This window comes from Chiloscyllium plagiosum, unplaced genomic scaffold (assembly GCF_037043375.1).
Source record: "Chiloscyllium plagiosum isolate Xiang-an unplaced genomic scaffold, Cpla_swu_hap1 HiC_scaffold_51, whole genome shotgun sequence".
NCBI classification, from domain to species: domain Eukaryota; kingdom Metazoa; phylum Chordata; class Chondrichthyes; order Orectolobiformes; family Hemiscylliidae; genus Chiloscyllium; species Chiloscyllium plagiosum.
The window spans coordinates 36,055,213-36,074,367 of NW_028270189.1; positions in this window are offsets into that span (position 1 = coordinate 36,055,213).

Consider the following 19,155-nt stretch of genomic DNA (forward strand, 5'->3'; position numbering starts at 1 on the left):
TCTGATGTGCTTTTCCAGCAACACACTTTTTGACTGAGGTTAATAGGTCAGTTAAGAAGGCAGAGAGAACCGTAGGCACAGCCTGTATTCACCAACATATACATTGTCAGAGCTATACAAGTCTATGGTTAGGCCAAGATGGAATACTGTGTGTAGTTCTGGGAACCTTATTCCAGGAAGGATGTGATTGTAGTGGAGGGGTGCAGAGGAGATTCACCATGATTTCTCTGGGATGGAGCATATCAGCTATGGAGATAGGCTGGATAAGCTCGGGTTGTTTACTTTGGAGCAGAAAAGGCACGGAGAGATAATTCAGAAGGATACGATTCCAAGGGAGATTTTCAGAAAGAGTTTTGCTGAAGTCCCAAGGCCAATGTGCAAAATCAAATCTTATGGGATTGTGGCAAATATTTGGACATGATTTCAGAATGGGACAGCTGGCAGGAAAAAGTGAGCAAAAGCTTTTGATTTTGATTTTATGATCAAGTGTATCTTTAAACCATCAACACAATAAAATACAGTGAAAAGCTTTCACGTGCTGCCACAAAGTGGTGCCATTTTCAATAATTGAAAAAAATGGAATAAACATAGGATACAGCTTGAAAAGGGTTGATGGGTTGTGAGCCAGGTCCTCACCATGGACCACCCCTGCAACCTAATCCCTCCATGACAGCTACATCACCATCTACATCAGACCTAAGCAGCATTGCAAATGCTGATCCTCAGGCACCATCTTTGCCACTGGGCAGATACTCCTCCATCACTGGCTCATTGCCCCCTGTGCCAGAACATTCCAATGTCAGAGACATGTCTCTTACTGCTGGACCCACCTCATCGATGTTGCCATGACGGCCTTCCACTATCCGCTTCATCACCACCAGTGCAGGACCCAACCAACAACAAGTCTCCATTCCTCAGACATCACCTTTTGCTGCTGGGCCCTATCACATCCATGTTGACTCTGCTGATGTGGAAGCTGCCAATTCAGGTCATGTGCTTGCTCCGGAAAAGTAAGTAAGGACTCACTCTCCTCCGCACTGGGCTCAGCTTGAGGTCCAAACCCTGCGTCCAGCTTGAGGCCAGCAAGTTACAGAGAGAAAAGTGGGGGAGTAAATAAGAAAAAGGAAGCATGTCAGAGTGTACAACCTCCAGCAAAGGAGCCCTTGGACCAGAAACACTGGAATAGAAGGATAATTTTATTGGAGACGAAGGCTAGTGGAGTATCTCAGGAATATGTCCTTTGGTCCCAGCTATTCGCAAACATCTCAAACATTTGGTTGACGGAATCAATCGCAATATATCTCAGTCTGCTGTAGGAGAAACGCATTGAGGAGATCCTCGGCGATGATGAGTACGTGGGAGGCTCACTGGATTGAATGACCTACTCCTTTCCTGATGTTTCTGTGCAGTCTATGGGAAATCTCTGTAAATGTTGTCACAAGCTGACGTGAAACAGATGGTGTGGAGGCGCAATGCCACTGACATATGATTCACAAATAGTGCAAGTTCATTGGGAGACCAGGAGAAGGAATGCATGAAGATTTGAGAACAGCCATAATGGCATCAGGCTGTGAAGTTATGGAATTGCATATTAACTCCTACAGGCTGTAACGTACCAAAGTGCAAAGTGAGGTGTTACTCGAGCTTGGGTTATGCTTCATTGGAACAGTACAGCAGCCCAGGGCCAAAATGTTAGCATGAGAGCAAGGTAGGTTATTGAAATGGGAAACAATGAGAGGGTCAGCGTTATTCCTACAGGCAGAATGGGAGTGTTCCTCAATGCAATCTCTGTTTGGTCACCCCTGTGTAAAGAAGACTGCATTGTGAGTAGGGAAATGACACGAGACAGTGTTGAAAGAGTACAAGTGAAATGCTACTTCACCTGGAAGGTGTGTGTTTTGTTTTGTTAAGAAATGAGGAATGAGTCAGCGATCTTTTCAAACGTCCAAATGTGTTTCTTCTTTTCTGTAGACTTATCAGTTGCGCAATTTTGAGAGAGTAAGTACGACAGGTGCAAGAGCCCATAGTTAATAAACGTGGAGCTGGATAAACGCAGCAGACCAGAAAGAATCAGAAGGGCAAAAAGGCAATATTTTGATCTTGGGCCTTTTGTCAGGACTGTCAAGGGGGAGGGGAGCCCAGAAATGGAGTGTTGGGATAAGGAAGGGTGAAGGATAGGTATGATTGTGGTACATACATGTAGGTATGAGGTTACTGTGATTGGTAAGTGGGAAGGGTGGAGCGGATATGTGAGTGAGAAGATGGACAGGTGGGTCTGGTAAGGGAGAAGGGACATGGAGGAATTTTGAAGCTGCTGCAGTCAATATTGAGGCTCTTGGGCTATCAGCTCCAAATGTAAAACCTCAGATGGTGTTCCTCTGACAGTGGACAGGCTAAAGATGTGGGTGCCCAAGACGAGTTGGAGGGGTAATTAAAATAGAAGGCAACTGGAAAGTCGGGTTGGTTGTTGCGTGCAGAGAACTGGTGCTCCATACAGAGCCTGATCCTGCCCCACTAAGCACATCTTCATCTCCCAATGTGGTCTCCTCTCTATCAGGGAGACGAAAAGGGAGACTCAGTAATATATTCATGGAGCATCAGCTCTCTGCACGCTTAACCCAACCCAGCATTCAGTTGCCATCCTTTTCAATTACTCCCCCACATACCCCTAAGCTCATCCGGCCACAGGTCCTTCCTTGGCCTCCTCCACTATCAGAGTGAGGCCAAACAGAAACGAGGGAACACAACCTGATCTTTCAGCTGGAGAGCTTACAGTTCAATAGTCTCAATATTGACTTCACTGGCTTCAACATCTCTCCACCCGCAGCCTTATCCCGTGTTCACCTTGCCTGACCTGACCTAAGGTATCCATCTTTCCATTCGCATATCTGCTGCACCCTTTCCACTGACCAATCACATTATACCCCTACTTGCATCTCTTATCGCCATCCCATCTACCCTTCCCCCAGCCTCACGCCCCTCCCTCTATTTACTTCCAGGTTCCCGTTCCCCGGCCCAATCCCGATGAAGTCTTTCAGCCTGAAACGTTGACGTTCCTGTTCCTAGGATGCTGTCTGACCTGCTGTGCATTTTCAGCCTCATATGTATTGGCAACACAGTTGCACGTTAAGACCTCCGCACCAACATATTTTATTATGCTTTGTATTGATTTTTTTTAGTCTGTTTACTGACTAGCTTATCTCAACATTCTCACTACAGGGTCAAGGAAACAGTCTGTTTGTCACTAATGCTCCTATCTGCTTCGAAATTATTTCCTTTGTTTTAACTGTACTTTCAAGTCTGCTGTTCGCAACAGCATTGTAAATGTAACACTTGTTATGCTGTAGCTTAATCACACCACGTCCAATATACTTCACAACTTCCGTGTTCTTATACTCCACGCATCTATTCATAAACCTCAGGATCCATTAAGTCCTTCCTTACAACAGTTTCAAATTGCCTGGCCATTTATAATATCCTGTCTTCTGTGTCCCTCTCTCCTTAAACAGGGTGGTTACATTTACCAGTCCTCCTTCACTTCAAAGTTTCCTGAAAATTCACCAGCAATGCCTCCGCAATCACCTTCAGAATCTCTTTAGAACTATGGAGTGTTCTCCAACTGGTCTCGCTGATTGATCCAACTTCACCTTCCCCAGCTCTTTCTCCTTACTGGTGGTCACTATACTCACCTCTACCCACTGACTGTCTTGAAGTACTGACATTTTGCTGCTGTCTTCCACCGTGAACACTGCTGCAATATATTAAATTCCTCTGTCATTCCATTGCTTCCCATAACTATTCAAGCTTCATTTTCCAACATTCCTTTGTTTGTTCTTTACTCCTTGTCTTCCTTGTTATATATCTAAAATCTCTTTCAATGTTCTTTTACATGATTAACAAGAGTCATATCATATTTCACCCTCTCATCTCATTTGCTGTTATTAGTTATCCGTGATGGAAGTGAGAGACTTCGTAATCGTCTAGATTCCCAATAATCTTCACGGCATTGTGTGCATTTTCTTTTGCTTATATGTTGTCCCTGAGTTCGTTATCACGCACGGCTGCCTTGTCTTCCGCTGAATATCTTTCTTCTTACTTGGGATGGATTTCTGATGTGCTGCTGAATTACCTCCAGAAACAACTGCCATTGCTGCTTCACCATATCCCCGTGCTCAGCTCCCCTTCCAATTTAACTCTGGCCAACTCCTCCCTCATTCCTTTTTAGTTAAATTACTCAATTATAAGCCATCTCATCCAAAAGTAAGCAATAGATGTAAACTGAAGGAGGGAGGTTTGAGACATGGGGCACAAAGAACGATTGGAGGATTTATTAACTAGATTGAAAGACAGAGAGTTAGAGAGAGAGAGAGAGAGAGAGAGAGAAAAAAGACGTGGAGATGTGAAAATAGAGAAGTCCACATGATTGATTGAATTGGATTTCCTTCCGTATTTAGTTTGACAATTCCTGTGTGCTGTTGTCCTTTGTACAGTGTATGTGTAATAGATTAATATGTTGAAATCCTGGATTTGATGCCAGAACGTTTATCTCCATCAATATGACAGGCACCAGCTGTTGACATAACCCAGCAGGCCAATGTATATGTTTCCAGGTAGAAAATAGATTAACTGAAATAAGTTGGAACACCAGAAGCAGGAATGTATAACATACATGCCGATAAGAATGAGAGATTAGATTAGGGAATGCCAGAAAGGGGCAGGAGACAGAGCGTACGTTGAGAGAAGAGGAACATAACATCTCAGCTGAAGATTAAGAAACATATTAACGTTTTATAAATTTTGTACACCACATGCATCATTTTTATCAACTATGTCTCCCTTGTTCATTCTGAATATGTTGCACACATATAAACAATCTTATCTATCTTAACACACACAGCCACACACACACGCGCGCGCACATACACACACACTCTCACACACACTCACACACGCACAATCTCTCTCACATACACACTCTCTCACACACACAAACTCTCACACATGCACATTCACACACATGCATACGCACACTCACACACACGCATACACACACACTCACGCACACACACACACTGATCAATCATTGTTCAGCCATTCCATTTCAAATTATCCTGTTTTGTTTGCACTGTCACTTGCCATTCCTTCTTCTGAATATATTCTGTTTCTTTCTCTGCATTTTACTTTATTCTGTCTGTCAATAAAACATTGGGGACTGAGGAATATCACTTACTCCTCATCAGTCTCCACAGCCACTGTCTTCTATTCCTTTCTGTTCCTTAAACCATGAAAAATACATACCATTGAATCCCAATAAATAGGTCAATTTTAAACAGAAAAATCGAAAAACGAAAAGGCATACAAACTGTGCAATAAGATGTTTGCATCTTTCCAAACAGATTATAAAATTGCATTGTATAAACGTTAAACAATTAACTAGTAAGAACTGTGAGAGTAAAATCCAGAGAAATCCGTATTTTATGTGTCTGTTCAGGGCAGTTGTGCCCAGAGACAGTTTTTCTATTGGAAGTTGTTGTGGTGGAAGAGACGTCAGTGTAGTAACATCTCAAATGGCTCTGTGTACTGATGATTATTCAGGCAGCTTACCATCCCATCCTCGCTATTGTTGGTGTTCCTGGTGAGTCTATCTTTGCCTTTTTAATAATTCTCTAACCCGTTGTGAATGTCATCGTTTTCTCTGTATATTTGGCAGATATATTGTCTTCGCTTTCAACCACAATCTCCATTACTATTCCATGAATTTCATATCCTGCGCTGACAAACATCTGAGGAGAAACGAAAGTGTTCATAATCACGATTATCCCATTTTATCCTGAACTGATTTATATCTCAATATTCCGTCTATCACAAAACTTGTCCACTCCCACCTTCACAATGTCCCCAGTCATCACTTCTGCATCAATGCTGTTTCTGAATAAACCAATACCTTCATGCTGTCTCCACAATGGAAGGTACCGAAAGTCTTCCAGAAATACTGTGGGACAGATTGACTGGTGAAAATAAGAACCTGTACATGATTAGAATTAATAAAGTGAACTTACTCAAAAAACTAATTGAATTGAAGGTTGGCAAGTTTCTGCACCAAATGAGCTCCATCCCAAAGTTTTCAGGGAAGTGGCAATACAGCTAGTGAAAGTGATATAGAGTCATACAGGACAGAAACAGACCCTTCGGTCCAACCAGTCCATGCTGACTATTCCAATTCGAAACTAACTTAGTACTACCTGCCCGTGCCTGGCCCATATCCGTCCAAACCTTTCCTATTGGTGTACTTATCCAAATGTCTTTTAAACATTATAACGACAAGAAAGAAGTATTGATTACCCTTCACATTTCTTTAGACTCTGGAAGTTCTCGTTCCTGCAGACTGGAAAGTAGTTATTGTAATCCTAAATATTTAACACCGGAATGGGAGGGAAAACAAAAAAAAATGTGCACCTTGATGTCAGGTCTGAGGAAAATATTAGAACCTTCTATGAGAAATTTGAGAACTCGACACTTGGGAAATCACGGTGTGACTTGACAGAATCAGCTCAGATTTAGAAACCGGAAGTCATCGTTGCGAAACCTGTGGAGTTTGTGTTAGTTGATGCATCCACAAAAGAGAACCAGTGGGAGTGTTGTATTTGAATTTGCAGTATAGTTTTTTGCATTGTTGCTAACAAGTGAAAGAAGTAAGTTAGAGTACATTGATAAGATGCGGACGGGGAGAACTGGATATACCACATGGATTGAGAATTGGTCAGTGGAAGCAATACAGAGCTACTTGCACTTTTATGGACTGAAGTGAGTTACTCGTGGAATATCACATGTTTCAGTGTTTGAACCACAACAATTTGCAGGGCATAGAAATGATTTGGATGAGAGAAATAAACAGCACATATCTCATTTTGTATCGATTAAATGGTAAGGGATTGAGAAGTGCTGTTGTCCAAAAGGACCTGAATATCCTTCATCATGGGTCACCAAAAACAGCACATCCAAGGCGTAAGTATTGAGCATCTTATATGGTATATTGCCCTTCATTGTAATATGATTCAAGTGCATAAGTAAAGCCGTCTTCCTGTAATTGTAGGGCCTTGATGAGAGAGTATATGGGGCACTGCTAACAGGTATGATCTCCTCAAACAATTATAACCAGTCTATTCTAAGAAATGATGATACCATGAGGAGAGAGAGAAGAAACTGAATTTTTACTCTATAGTGCCGTGAGACAAGGAGACATGTCAGCGTTGAAACGTGAGGGTTAGCGACAATCATATATTTCTAAAAGAGACATTGTTAGGGTGAGAAATAATTAATTGATTAGATTTATTGTCACATGTACTAAGTCCAGTGAAAAGCTTTGTTTGCGAGCAGTACATGCAGATGATAATAAGCAAGATCACACAGATAATAGGTTGAAAAATAAACTTGGGCAGAGTAAGGCATATATGTTACAATGCGCAGGACATTCAAAAATCTCAAGATCAGCATCAGTCTGACATAGTATTCCTAATACTTTATATGCCTCAATGAACTCTCTCCACATTAATGTGCTGTCTTTTGGATGAGGTCCCAAAGAAAATGATTAGACAGTTAGGAACCAAGTTAAAAAGTAGGACCTCAGAGGTAGTCATCTCAGGATTGCAACCAGTGTCACGTGCGAGTCAGAGGAGGAAATATAGAAAGATCAGGAAGAATGTGTGCCTTGAGAAATGGTGTAGGAGAGAGGGGTTCAGATTTTTGGGACATTGGCACGATGGAAGATTCGAGCAGTGAGGCAATATGGGCAGAGCTCAGAAATAGAAAGGGTGCGTTAACACTGCTGGGGCTGTACTACAGGCCTCCCAACACTCAGCATGAGATAGACGGACAAATATGTAGATAGATCATAGAAAGATGTAAGAGCAACAGCTGGTGGTGATGGAAGATGTTAATTTTCCCAACATTGACTGGGATTAATTTAGTGTTAGAGGTCTATATGGAGTATAATTTATAAGGAGCGTCCAGGCGCGTTTTCTAGAGCAGTATAGAAATAGTTCAACTGGCGAAGCGGCCATACTAGACCTGGTGTAGGGAAATAAGCCCGCCCAGGCGGTTGAAGTTTCAGTAGAGGATGACATTGGAAACAATGATCACAATTCCATAGTTTTACAATAGTCATGGACTAAGATGAGAGTGGTCCTAAAGGAAGAGCGTTAAACTGGGGGGAAGGCCAACTACAGCAAACTTCGGCAGGAGCTAGGGAATGTAGATTGGGAACAGCTATTTCAAGGGAAATCCACATTCGATATGTTGGTGGCTTTTAAAGAGAGATTAATTAGAGTTCAGGAGAGATATGTTCCTGTGAAAATGATAGATATAAATGGCAAGGTAAGGAAACGATGGATGAAAAGTGATATTGTGAGACTGGCTAAGAGGAAAAAAGATGCGTATATAATGTCTAGGCGAATGAAGATAAAGGAAGCCTTGGAAGAATATCCTTAATGTAGGTCCAATCTGAAATGAGAAATTAAGTGTTCTCAAAGGGGCCATGAGGTATCCTTAGCGAGCAGGATTAAGTAAATCTCAAAGCCATTTATTCATATATAAAGAGCAAGTGGGTAACTAGAGAAAGGGTTAACCCACTCAAGGACAAAGCAGGAAGGATATGCTTGGAGGCAGAGAAAATGGGTGAGATTCTTAATGAGTACTTTGTATCGATATTCACCAAGGAGTGGGACATGGTGGATGTTGAGGTTAGTGATAGATCTTTGATTACTCTAGGTCAAGTCAGCGTAAGGAGGGAGGAGATGTTGTGTATTCTAAAAGGCAATAAGAAGGACAAGTCCCCAGATCTGGATGGGACCTACCACAGGTTACTGAGGGAAGTGAGACAGGAAATAGCTGCGGCTTTAACAGATATCTTTGCAGCATCCTTGAACACTGGGGAGGTCTCAGGGTAATGGAGAATTGCTAATGGTTTTCCCCTCATTTAAGGAATAATCTAAGTAATTACAGACCTGTCAGCCTGACGTCAGTGGTCGGGAAGCTACTGGAGAAGATACTGAGGGATAGTATATATACCCATTTGAAAGGAAATGAGCTTCTCAGTGATAGGCAGCATGGTTTTGTGCAGTCAATGTCATGGCTTACAAACTTAATAGAAATCTTTGAAGAGGTGACAAAGTTGATTGATGAGGGAAGGCATGTAGGTGTCATACACATGGACTTTAGTAAGGCGTTTGATAAATTTCCCCGTGATAAGCTGATGAGGGTGAAGTCGCATGGGGTTCAGGGTGTTCTAGCTAGATGGGTAGAGAACTGGTTGAGCAACAGAAGACAGAGAGCAGTCGTGGAAGGGAGTTTCTCAAAATGGAGATCTGTGACCAGTGGTGTTCCACCGGGATCCGTGCTGGGAGAACTGTTGTTGTGATATACATAAAGGATTTGGAGAAAGGTGTAGGTTCTCTCATTCGGAAACTTGCAGGTGGCGCTAAGATTGGTGGAGTAGCGGGTAGTGAAGGGCACTGTCCGAGAATACAACAGAATATAGATAGATTAGAGACTTGGGCAGAGAAATGGCAGATGGAGTTCTATCTGGAGAAATGCAAGGCGATGCATTTTGGAAGATGCAATTCAAGACAGAACTTAATAGTAAATGGGAATGTCCTGGGGAAAATTGGTGTACAGAGAGATCTGGGTGTTCAGGTCCATTGTCCCCTGAAGATGGCAAGGCAGATCGGTGGAGCGAATAAGAAGCATATGGCATGTATCCGTCCTTGGACAGAGTATTGAGCACAAGAGTTGGCAGGTAATGTCACAGTTGTATCAGACTTTGGTTCAGCCACATTTGGAATACTGCATTCAGTCTGGACCCCCCTTAGCAAAATGTGTGGATGCTTTCGAGAGGGTGCAGAGGCGGTTCACTAGTATGTTGCCTGGCATGGAGGGCGCCAGCCATGAAGAGAGATTGAATAAATTAGGATTATTTTCATGAGAAAGACGGTGGTTGAGGGGGGACATGATCCCTGGGTGACGAGGGATATTGAGGCTCTGTTAAGGAAAACAAAGAATGCATACATTGGGTTTAAGATATCGGGCTTAAGTCAATCCTTAGATGACTACACAAAGTGTAGAAGCACCTTTAAGAGGGGAATCAGAACCGCAAAAAGAGGGTATGAGATGGATCTCTCAGAAAAAGGTTAAGCCCAAAAGGGTCCCTAGCTATATTAATAGTAGAAGTGTGGCGAGGGAGAGAATAGGTCCACTTAACGATCAGCATGGCAGTCCTTGTATGGAATCACCAGGAGATGGTGGGAATTTTTTAAATGAATATTTCTTATCCATGTTTATTTAAAGCACAATAATGTGGATAAATTCCCTGGGCATGAGCATGTCCGTCCTCGGATGTTATGGGAGACGAGGGAAGAAATTGCAGAGGCCCTTGCAGAGATTTTTGCTTCATCTGTTGCTACTGAAGAGGTTCCAGAAGACTGGAGGGTGGCTAATGTTGCTCCATTGCTTCAGAAAAGTAGCAAAGACAAACCACGGAACTCTTGGTCAGTGAGGTAATATCAGTGTTAGGCAAGTTTTTGCAGAGGGTAATAAGAGACAGGATCAACCAACATTTGGATAGTCAAGGTCTGTTTAGGGATTGTCAGGTAGATTTCTGTGCGGGAAATCATATCTGACAAATCTTTTAGAGTGTGTCAAAGAGGTAACCGTGAGAATAGAAAAGGGTAGGACAGTTGAGGATCTGTATATGGACTTTCATAAGGCTTTTGACAAAGGGCAGGTTTGTTAGTTAGTTTTCGTTACGTGGGAACCAGAGAGAGCGAGCTAATTGGATTCAAAATTGGCTCGATTGTAGGAAGCAGAGGATGATGGAAGAAGATTGTTTCTCAGACTGAAGGCTTATAGCTAATGGTGTGCCACAGGAGTGGGTGCTGAGACCTTTGACATTTGTTATTTACATAAATGACCTGGATGTGAATATACAAGGCATGATGAGGACCATAAGACATAGGAACAGAAATTAAAATATTCAGCCCATCGAGTCTGCTCCGCTATTCAGTCATGGATGATAGGTTTCTCAACCCCATTCTTCTGTTTTCTCGCCATAACCCTTGATCCCCTTGTCAATCAAGAAGCTGTCCATCTCAGTCTTGTATATAATCAGTAACCTGGCCTCCACAGCCTTCTGTGGCATTGAATTCCATGGATTCACCACTCTCTGGCTGAAGAAGTTTCTCCTTATCGCCGTTCTAAAAGCTTTTCCTTTTACTCTAAGGCTGTGCCCTCGGGTCCTAGTCTCTCCTACAACTGGGAGCATCTTCACAACATCGATTCTGTCCAGACTATTCAGTATTGGGTATGTTTCAATTAGGTCTCCCTTCATCCTTCTAAAACCATTGACTACAGATCCAGAGTCGTCAAAGGTTCCTCATGTGTAAATCTTTTCATTCCTGGAACCATTCTCGTGAAACACCTCTGAACAAGTTCCAAGGCCAGTGCATCTGCTCTGTGATATGGGGCCCAAAACTGCACAACATATTCCAAGTACTCCCAAGAAGGTTACTACATTTACGGATGATACAAAATTAGGAGGTATCGTTGATAGCAATGAACGTTATCAGAAATTAAAGAGGGATTTTAATCTGATGGGAAAGTGAGCCGAGGATTGGCAATTGAAATTATATACAGATAAGTGGGAGTTGTTACACTTTGGAAAGTAAAACAAAGATAGGACTTATACAGTAAATGGTTAGGTTCTGAGGAGTGTTGTGGAACAGAGGGACCTCGGACCATAAGTCCATATTTCATTGAAAGCAGCATCACGGGTAGATAAAGAAGGCATTTAGCATGCTGGCCTTCATCGTTCAAGGCATTGAATAGAGGAGTTGGGACACTATGCTACCATTCTGTAAGCCGTTGGTGAGGTCACACTTGGAGTATTGTGTACAGTTTTGGTCATCCTGTTAACCTGAAAAGTGTGCAAAGAAGTTTGACAAGGATATTGTCAGGACTAATAGGCTAGAGTTATAGGGAAGGGGATGGCCAGTTTCGGATATCATCCCTTGGAATGTCGGAGAATGAGGGGGTGTTTTTAAGGACATGCATAATATCATGAGGGCCATAGATAGGATGAATGCATATAGTCATTTTCCCAGTGATGACGGATTGAAAACTACAGGGCATAGGTTTAAGATGAGAGGGGAAAGATTTACGAAGGTCCTGAGGGGCAACTTCATTATGCATAGAAAGTTTTTGAAATGGAATGGGCTGCCAGAAAAATTGGTTGAGACAAGTACAATCGCAACATGTAAAAAATGAATTGATACATCCATGGGAAGGGTTGAGAGCGATATGGTTCAAATGAGGGCAATTGGAATTAGTTGAGTGGGCAGCATGGTCAGCACGGACTAGTTTGGGTCGAAGGTCCAGTTCCCATGCTCGATCACTATATGATTCAATGACACTCCATTTAAATCAGTGACACGGTGACACTGTGGGTTACACCAGCCAATACCACGTCACTTTCAGGGGGACACTCTGGGCTACATCAGCTCACACCATGTCACTGTCAGCGGGACACTCCGGTCTACACAAGCCCACACGATGTCACTGTCAGGGGAACACTCTGTTCTACACTAGCCCACACCATGTCACTCTCAAGGAACCACTCTGGGCTATATCATCCACACCATGTCACTGTCAAGGGCACACTCTGAGCTATACTATTCACACCATGTCACTGTTAGGAGGACACTCTGGGCTATACCATCCCACACCATATTGCTCTCAGGGAATGCTCATGCATACAGCAACTCACATCATCTCGCCATGCAGTGACTTCTATCATTTGATTGTCGAAGGTGCTGCTGTTATCCACCTGCTTTGTAATATTCCCTATGAGGTCAGTAATCCCCATCATACACTTGCCCTTTACTATGGAACAAATCCAACCCTCTTTGCCAGGTATGTAGTCGAGGGCATACCGGTTTTGCTGGGAAGATTGACGTCATTCTGAGAACATGTCCTTACCTCCTGCCATGTTCAAGCGGTCTGCTTGCCCAAGAGGGTAAGACCACAAATAAGATAGTTTCAATTTTGATTGCTAATAATTCCTACAGATCCTCCTCATGAAAAGGTACTGAGAAATGTGTAAGCCAGAAACTGGGCTTTACTTTTACCCAAAGCCTTACCACCCCTCCAATGCGCGCAGAATAGAGGTGAAACTGAACGTTTTGTAGGGAAACCCCAACCACATTCCCAGGTAGTTGGACAGGGAACAGTAGCATTGAAAACTGCCCCTACAGGTACGGCACAGGGATTACCTTTTTCATTAAGAACAAAGAAGTTAGTCACTTTGTCTTGGCTGAAAAAAATAATATCCGGATTTAGATTAGATAATGGATGGGGCTTCCCAATAAGAAACAAGCCTGTCTTTGTGACTACCCTGAGAGTATGGGTAGACAAAAGTGAGCACTGCAGATGCTGGAGATCAGAGCTGAAAAATGGGTTGCTGGAAAAGCGCAGCAGGTCAGGCAGCATCCAATGAGCAGGAGAATCGACGTTTCGGGCAAAAGCCCTTTTTCAGGAATGAAGAAAGGCTTATGCCCGAAACGTCGATTCTCCTGCTCCTTAGATTCTGCCTGGCCAGCTGTGCTTTTCCAGAAACACATTTTTCAGCTCTGAAAGTGTGGGTAATCCATAGCTACAAAATATAGACGCACTGGACTCTTAGGCTGAATGCTGTTCAATACAAAGTGATGGGGCTTTCAGTAAGAGATGTGGTTATTGTTCCAGGCTGGTTCCTTCCATCCCACGATTGAGAAGATGGAGGTGCCATTAGGGGTCTCATAGTAAGGTGTGAGCCATTACCAGTATCACAAAGTGCTTGAATACCCACAATACCAGACAAACACTCCTCCAGTAGGCACGCACATGGGATGCGAGGCGCCACAGGGAAGCAGTAGTGGTTGGTACATTGGACCAAGGCACATGGAATAAACTTAGTCGCATTCACATAAGTGCACCCCCATCCCGTACAGTTGTAACAAAGTGGCTTCCCGGACTTATTAGGGGAAATCCACAGGCAGCTATTAAGTGGGGAAAAGTAAAAGTAAAGACAAATAGGTGCTTACTGTCTTCATGAAGAGGCAGAGAAAAAAAAGCATGTTGCAGGTCGACAACAGTAAAACAGTAAGCGTCTAATAGTACCAAGGCCAGATTATTTATCACCAAGGCATGATCAAACTGTGCAATCCCATAGATAGCTCTTAAATCTGAAACCAGTCGATACTGGTCTGGTGTGCCAGATGTTTGGACATCTCCCTGGAGTCCCTGACTTCTTTTTTGCCTTTCACAATGTATTCTTACCACGGTATTTTCGGGCTGGACTTGGACGATAGAGAGCGAGGGGTCGAGTCAAACACGTTTGAATGTGAGGAAAACCAAACGGAGAAAATACTCACGTCTGGTTGGCCAATTTCTCTACACTCAACAGTGGAGGACTGAAAGCTCTTATACCATTGTCCGCAGTCCATCCATACCGAATCCAGTCACTACACCAGACGGAGATCGGGACCTGGGCAACCTCTCTCGGTTCCGCGAGCAGTGCATAAATGCTCGTAATTCATCTGGCTGTTCAGACTTCACTCTTCAGTTTTCATATGGCCGAATGCAGAGCGTGCAGAAACTCAGAGGTTGTACACTTTCGGATTCCGTGGAGGAACTGTGCACAAAGCTTAAACCAAGGACATGATCAATTATTACATTCGGACAATTATCAATCAATACACGATATTGATTTATGTGAAAGTTCCTTGGTCCAATGATATTTCTGGAACCAATTTTATTTTCCAACAATCAGGTCACCCTTATCTCACTAACACAGCCATTGCACCTGCACCTAAAGGTCGGCTAAAACTGTCTTATCTGGCACTGCACCTAAAGGCCGGCTAAAACTGTCTTATCTGGCACTGCACCTAAAGGCCGGCTAAAACTGTCTTATCTGGCACTGCACCTAAAGGCCGGCTAAAACTGTCTTATCTAGCTGAGTTATTTCTATGCTTTAAAGGACACATTTTTTGCTAAACACTACTGAAGCAGTCTGCTATTAGTCACTTATTCAGAATTAGCAGTTGGGAACTTCAAAGCCATTTTCTGCAGCTTTGCAGCCTAGAAGCCATTTTGTCATGTTATTTGCACCGAGAAGCCATCTTGTTGCCACATAGGGTATGAAAAGCATCTATTAAATGGTTGCCCCTGACTACAACCGGTCACCTCAGCCTGTATTTAGATGTCAGATCCAAACCTGTCCCTCTGTAACAGGTTCGAGAGGCTGAATGGCCTCCTTCTATCCCTGTGTAACAGACTGCACAGGCTGAATGGCCTCCTCCTATCTCTATGAACTGACTAGAGAGGCTGAATGGCGTTGTCCTATCCCTCTATAACACATTCAAGAGGCTGAATGGCCTCCTCCTGTCCCTCTGTAACAGTCCCGAGACATTAAATGACACAGCAATCTGTGGATTAAGAGAGGCTGGCAAACTGTATCGAATGATGGTCCCTCCATTCTCAGTTACAGAGACATAAAGAACACAAATTAGTCCAGGTGCTCTCTCAGTTACAACTCACTCAGCTGCAGTAACATTTCTCTTCGATAGTTCCCGTTGCATCTTCCCACCTCTTCAAGTGGGAATAGGCTAATGCGTGCTGAATGGCCTCCTTCTATCCCTCTGTAACAGGCGCATTGGGAGAGAATTGCTTCTCCCGTTCCTGAGTCGCCATCCCAATGCTTTGTCAAAGTTATGAACGGATTTGATAACTAGGCACTTTTACCAGTAGTAGCCTCACACAAAGTCGTTTGGCAATAAGTACCGTACCTTGGGTTAAAGTCTCTCGAAATTTCCCCTCCAGTCATTTTTTGGAACTGCTATGATATTTTATTCCTGTCTCCTTTTATAAACAGGGTGGGACTTATACAACCCTGCAGTGTTCCGGCAATACTCCCACATACAAGGAAACATGATTACATAGATTGAAAGATTTATGATCCATCCGTCAGTAACTCTCATCCATTCCATCCAGACTGAGTAAATGCTGACTTTTATTTTGATACGAAAAGGGATGTAAGGAAGGGGTTAACAGAGTTTGTTTTATGGTAACTGTGGTTAATGCCAATCTCCATGGATTCTAATTATCCCAGTGGAGACTTTACATCTTTCAATGATAAATAGGCTCTGTTCAATGTGTTATTCCACAGTATGAGCAGGAGCATCACCGACAGCACGAACATGGATCAGCAGCTCCAGGGAGAAGGGGAGGAGAGATCAGAATCTGGGAACATTAGACAGGAAAGTTCCAACAATGGACAGGTGTTTATCCTCTGATTTTTCTATTCTTTCTCCATATTATGTTGGGTTGTCAATATCATGGCAGATCTATTATGCTCTTTGCATTATTCAATACTTTTATGATCCTCTCCTGTCTATCGTTGGTGTCCCTGATAAGTCTCACTCTCCAGCTATTTTTCTATAAACCAATTATGACTGCATTTCTGTTCTTTCATAAAGTCTACATATCTTGCCACCATTATTGTTCCTGTTGAGACTCTGAATCCAGATATTCACTCCACAGTCTAGAACTAACTGCATCACTGAACTTGTTCAATTACTGTCTCCCTCCTTGCCTCTGGCAGTGTTACTCATCGGTCTCCATGTTAACCTACTCAGCGGTGAACCATTACCTCACTGGGCTTGCTATTTAACTATTGGGATCATGGGCGTCACTGCCTTCTGTTACGGTGACAAACTCCGTTACCTTTATCTGATTCCATACCATCCTTATCCAAGAGCTTTTTAAAATATATTTGTTGGACTAAGTCATCGCTGGCTGGCCAGCATTTATATCTCATCCCACGTTGTCTTTGAGGAGGTGGTGGTGAGCTGTCTTCTTCAAGTACTGCAGTCCACTCGCTGTTGGTTGACCAATTGCAGTATTTCAGGAGGGAATTTCAGGATATTGACCCAACGACTGTGAGGGAATGGCGGTAGTGCCAGTAGACTGGAGGAGAGCAAATGTTGACCCCTTGTTCAAAAAGGGGCGTAAATACAACCCTGGAAATTATAGACCAGTGAGCTTTGCTTCGGTTGTGAGTAGAGTTTTGGGCAAGGTTACAAGAGAAAGTCGTTCTAAAAATCTCGAGTTGATTCGGGATAGTCGACACGGTTTTGTGAGCTGTAGGATGTGCCACACAAACCTTATTGAGTTCTTTCAGAAAGTGACCAAACAACTGATTGAGGGTAAAGTGGCTGATATGGTGTATATGGATTTCAGTAAGGTGTTTGATAAGGTTCCACACAGTGGGCTATTGCACAAAATGCAGAGGCATGGGATTGAGGGCGATTTAACGGTTTGGATCAGACATTGGCTCATTAAAAGAAGATAGAGGGTGGAGATTGATGGGAAATGAGCATCCTGGAGTTCAGTTACTAGTGGTAAGCCGCAAGGATCTGATTTGGGGCCATTGTTGTTTGTCATTTTTATATATGACCGAGATGAAGGCGGAGGAGGATGGCTTCGTAAATTTGCAGTTGACACTAATGCTGTTGGAGTTGTGGATAGTGCTGAAAGATGCTGCAGGTTGCACAGCGGCAGAGATAGGTTGTACAGCTGGGGTGAGAGGTTAAAAATTGAGTTTAATGCGTAAAACTGTGAGGTGATGCACATCAGAAGGAGCAACAGGAATAAGGAGTACTGGGCAAATGGGAAGATTCATGGCATGAGGATGAGCAGAAAGATTTCGGTGTCTATATGCAGAGATCCCTGAAAGCTGCCACCCAGGTTGATAGAGTTGTTCAGAAGGCATACGGTGGGGGGATTCAAGATGGTGGCAATTCTGTTGGTCTGTCCTGCTGAGCTGTGCACCAGAACCTAGACAAAGTGGGGCACTCACTCTCGCTTTATTAGTCATTGCGGTCGAAATCATTAGTTTTTGATGACCTGAATTGCTGTGTTTGAGTTTAAAATTGTTAGCAAAATGACTGAAGGGAAGGGACTGCGAGGATGGCAACAAGCAGGACACTCTCCTGCAGCAAGGGACACATCTGCGGCCGCATCATCAACCTCAGCGAGCGCTCCCGGCGACTCAGCTGTGGACCACAGCCTGGTCTTGGAGTTGGTGAAACTCTGAGAGAAGATCAATTCAGCGATGGACGAGACCCGGGACAGGCTTGAACCGATCTCATTCATGCTGCAGTTGCGTGACCAGGAGATCCGGCCTCTCAGGCAGCACATCATAGAGGTGGAGCAACGGACTGCAGCCTCTGAAACTGCGGTGGAATCCTTGGCGTGTCAGGTGCAGGCTCTGGAACAGCAGGTCCGGGCTTTGGAAGAGCAGGTCGATGAGCTCGAAAATCAAGGCTATCAGAAGAACATCTGCCTGGTCGGGCTGCAGGAACAGGAAGAGGGATACAAGCTGGTCAGCTTCTTGGAGCAATGGCTCCCGCAGTTATTGAAGCTGGGAGTCCGGTCGGGCCGTGTTCGGGTGAGTGGGCCCACCGGTCACAGTGCACAGGCCCGAAATGAACCAGTGCCCCCACCCGGTCCTAGTGTGAAATCAGCAGTTACAGAGATAAGTAACCTGTGCTGAAAGGAGCCATAACCTCTGGTATACAAAGGATGCGAATTATGCTTTTCCAAGACTTTTCTGCGACCGTGATTCGCAAAAGGAAGGCCTTTGATGAGTTAAAAAGGCAGCTGAGGGACTTGAGTATCCCGTACTCTGTAAGATACTACATTTCAGCCATGGAACATCCCTGTTTAATTTTGACTCAACATAAAAAGCAAAGGACTTCCTGGAAACCTTATAATAGACTGGCTGGCTCGAATAATATGGACAATAACATTTACTTTACTTTTTTCTCTGTGGTTTACCTGTTCATCCTTTTTATATATGTTTGTGGGTGTACTACTTTTCTTCTTTTTTCTATCTCTTCTTCCTTCTATCTCTCCTCCCGTTATCCTTTGTTTATATTTTTATCATTTCCTTTTCATTTATCTCCCTTGATATGAGATGGGGATGTGGTTGGGGGAAGCAGGGGGAGTTTTGTTTTGTTTCAACCAGGCGTACCGAGGATTAAAGCATGGATAGCACAGGTTGAGTGC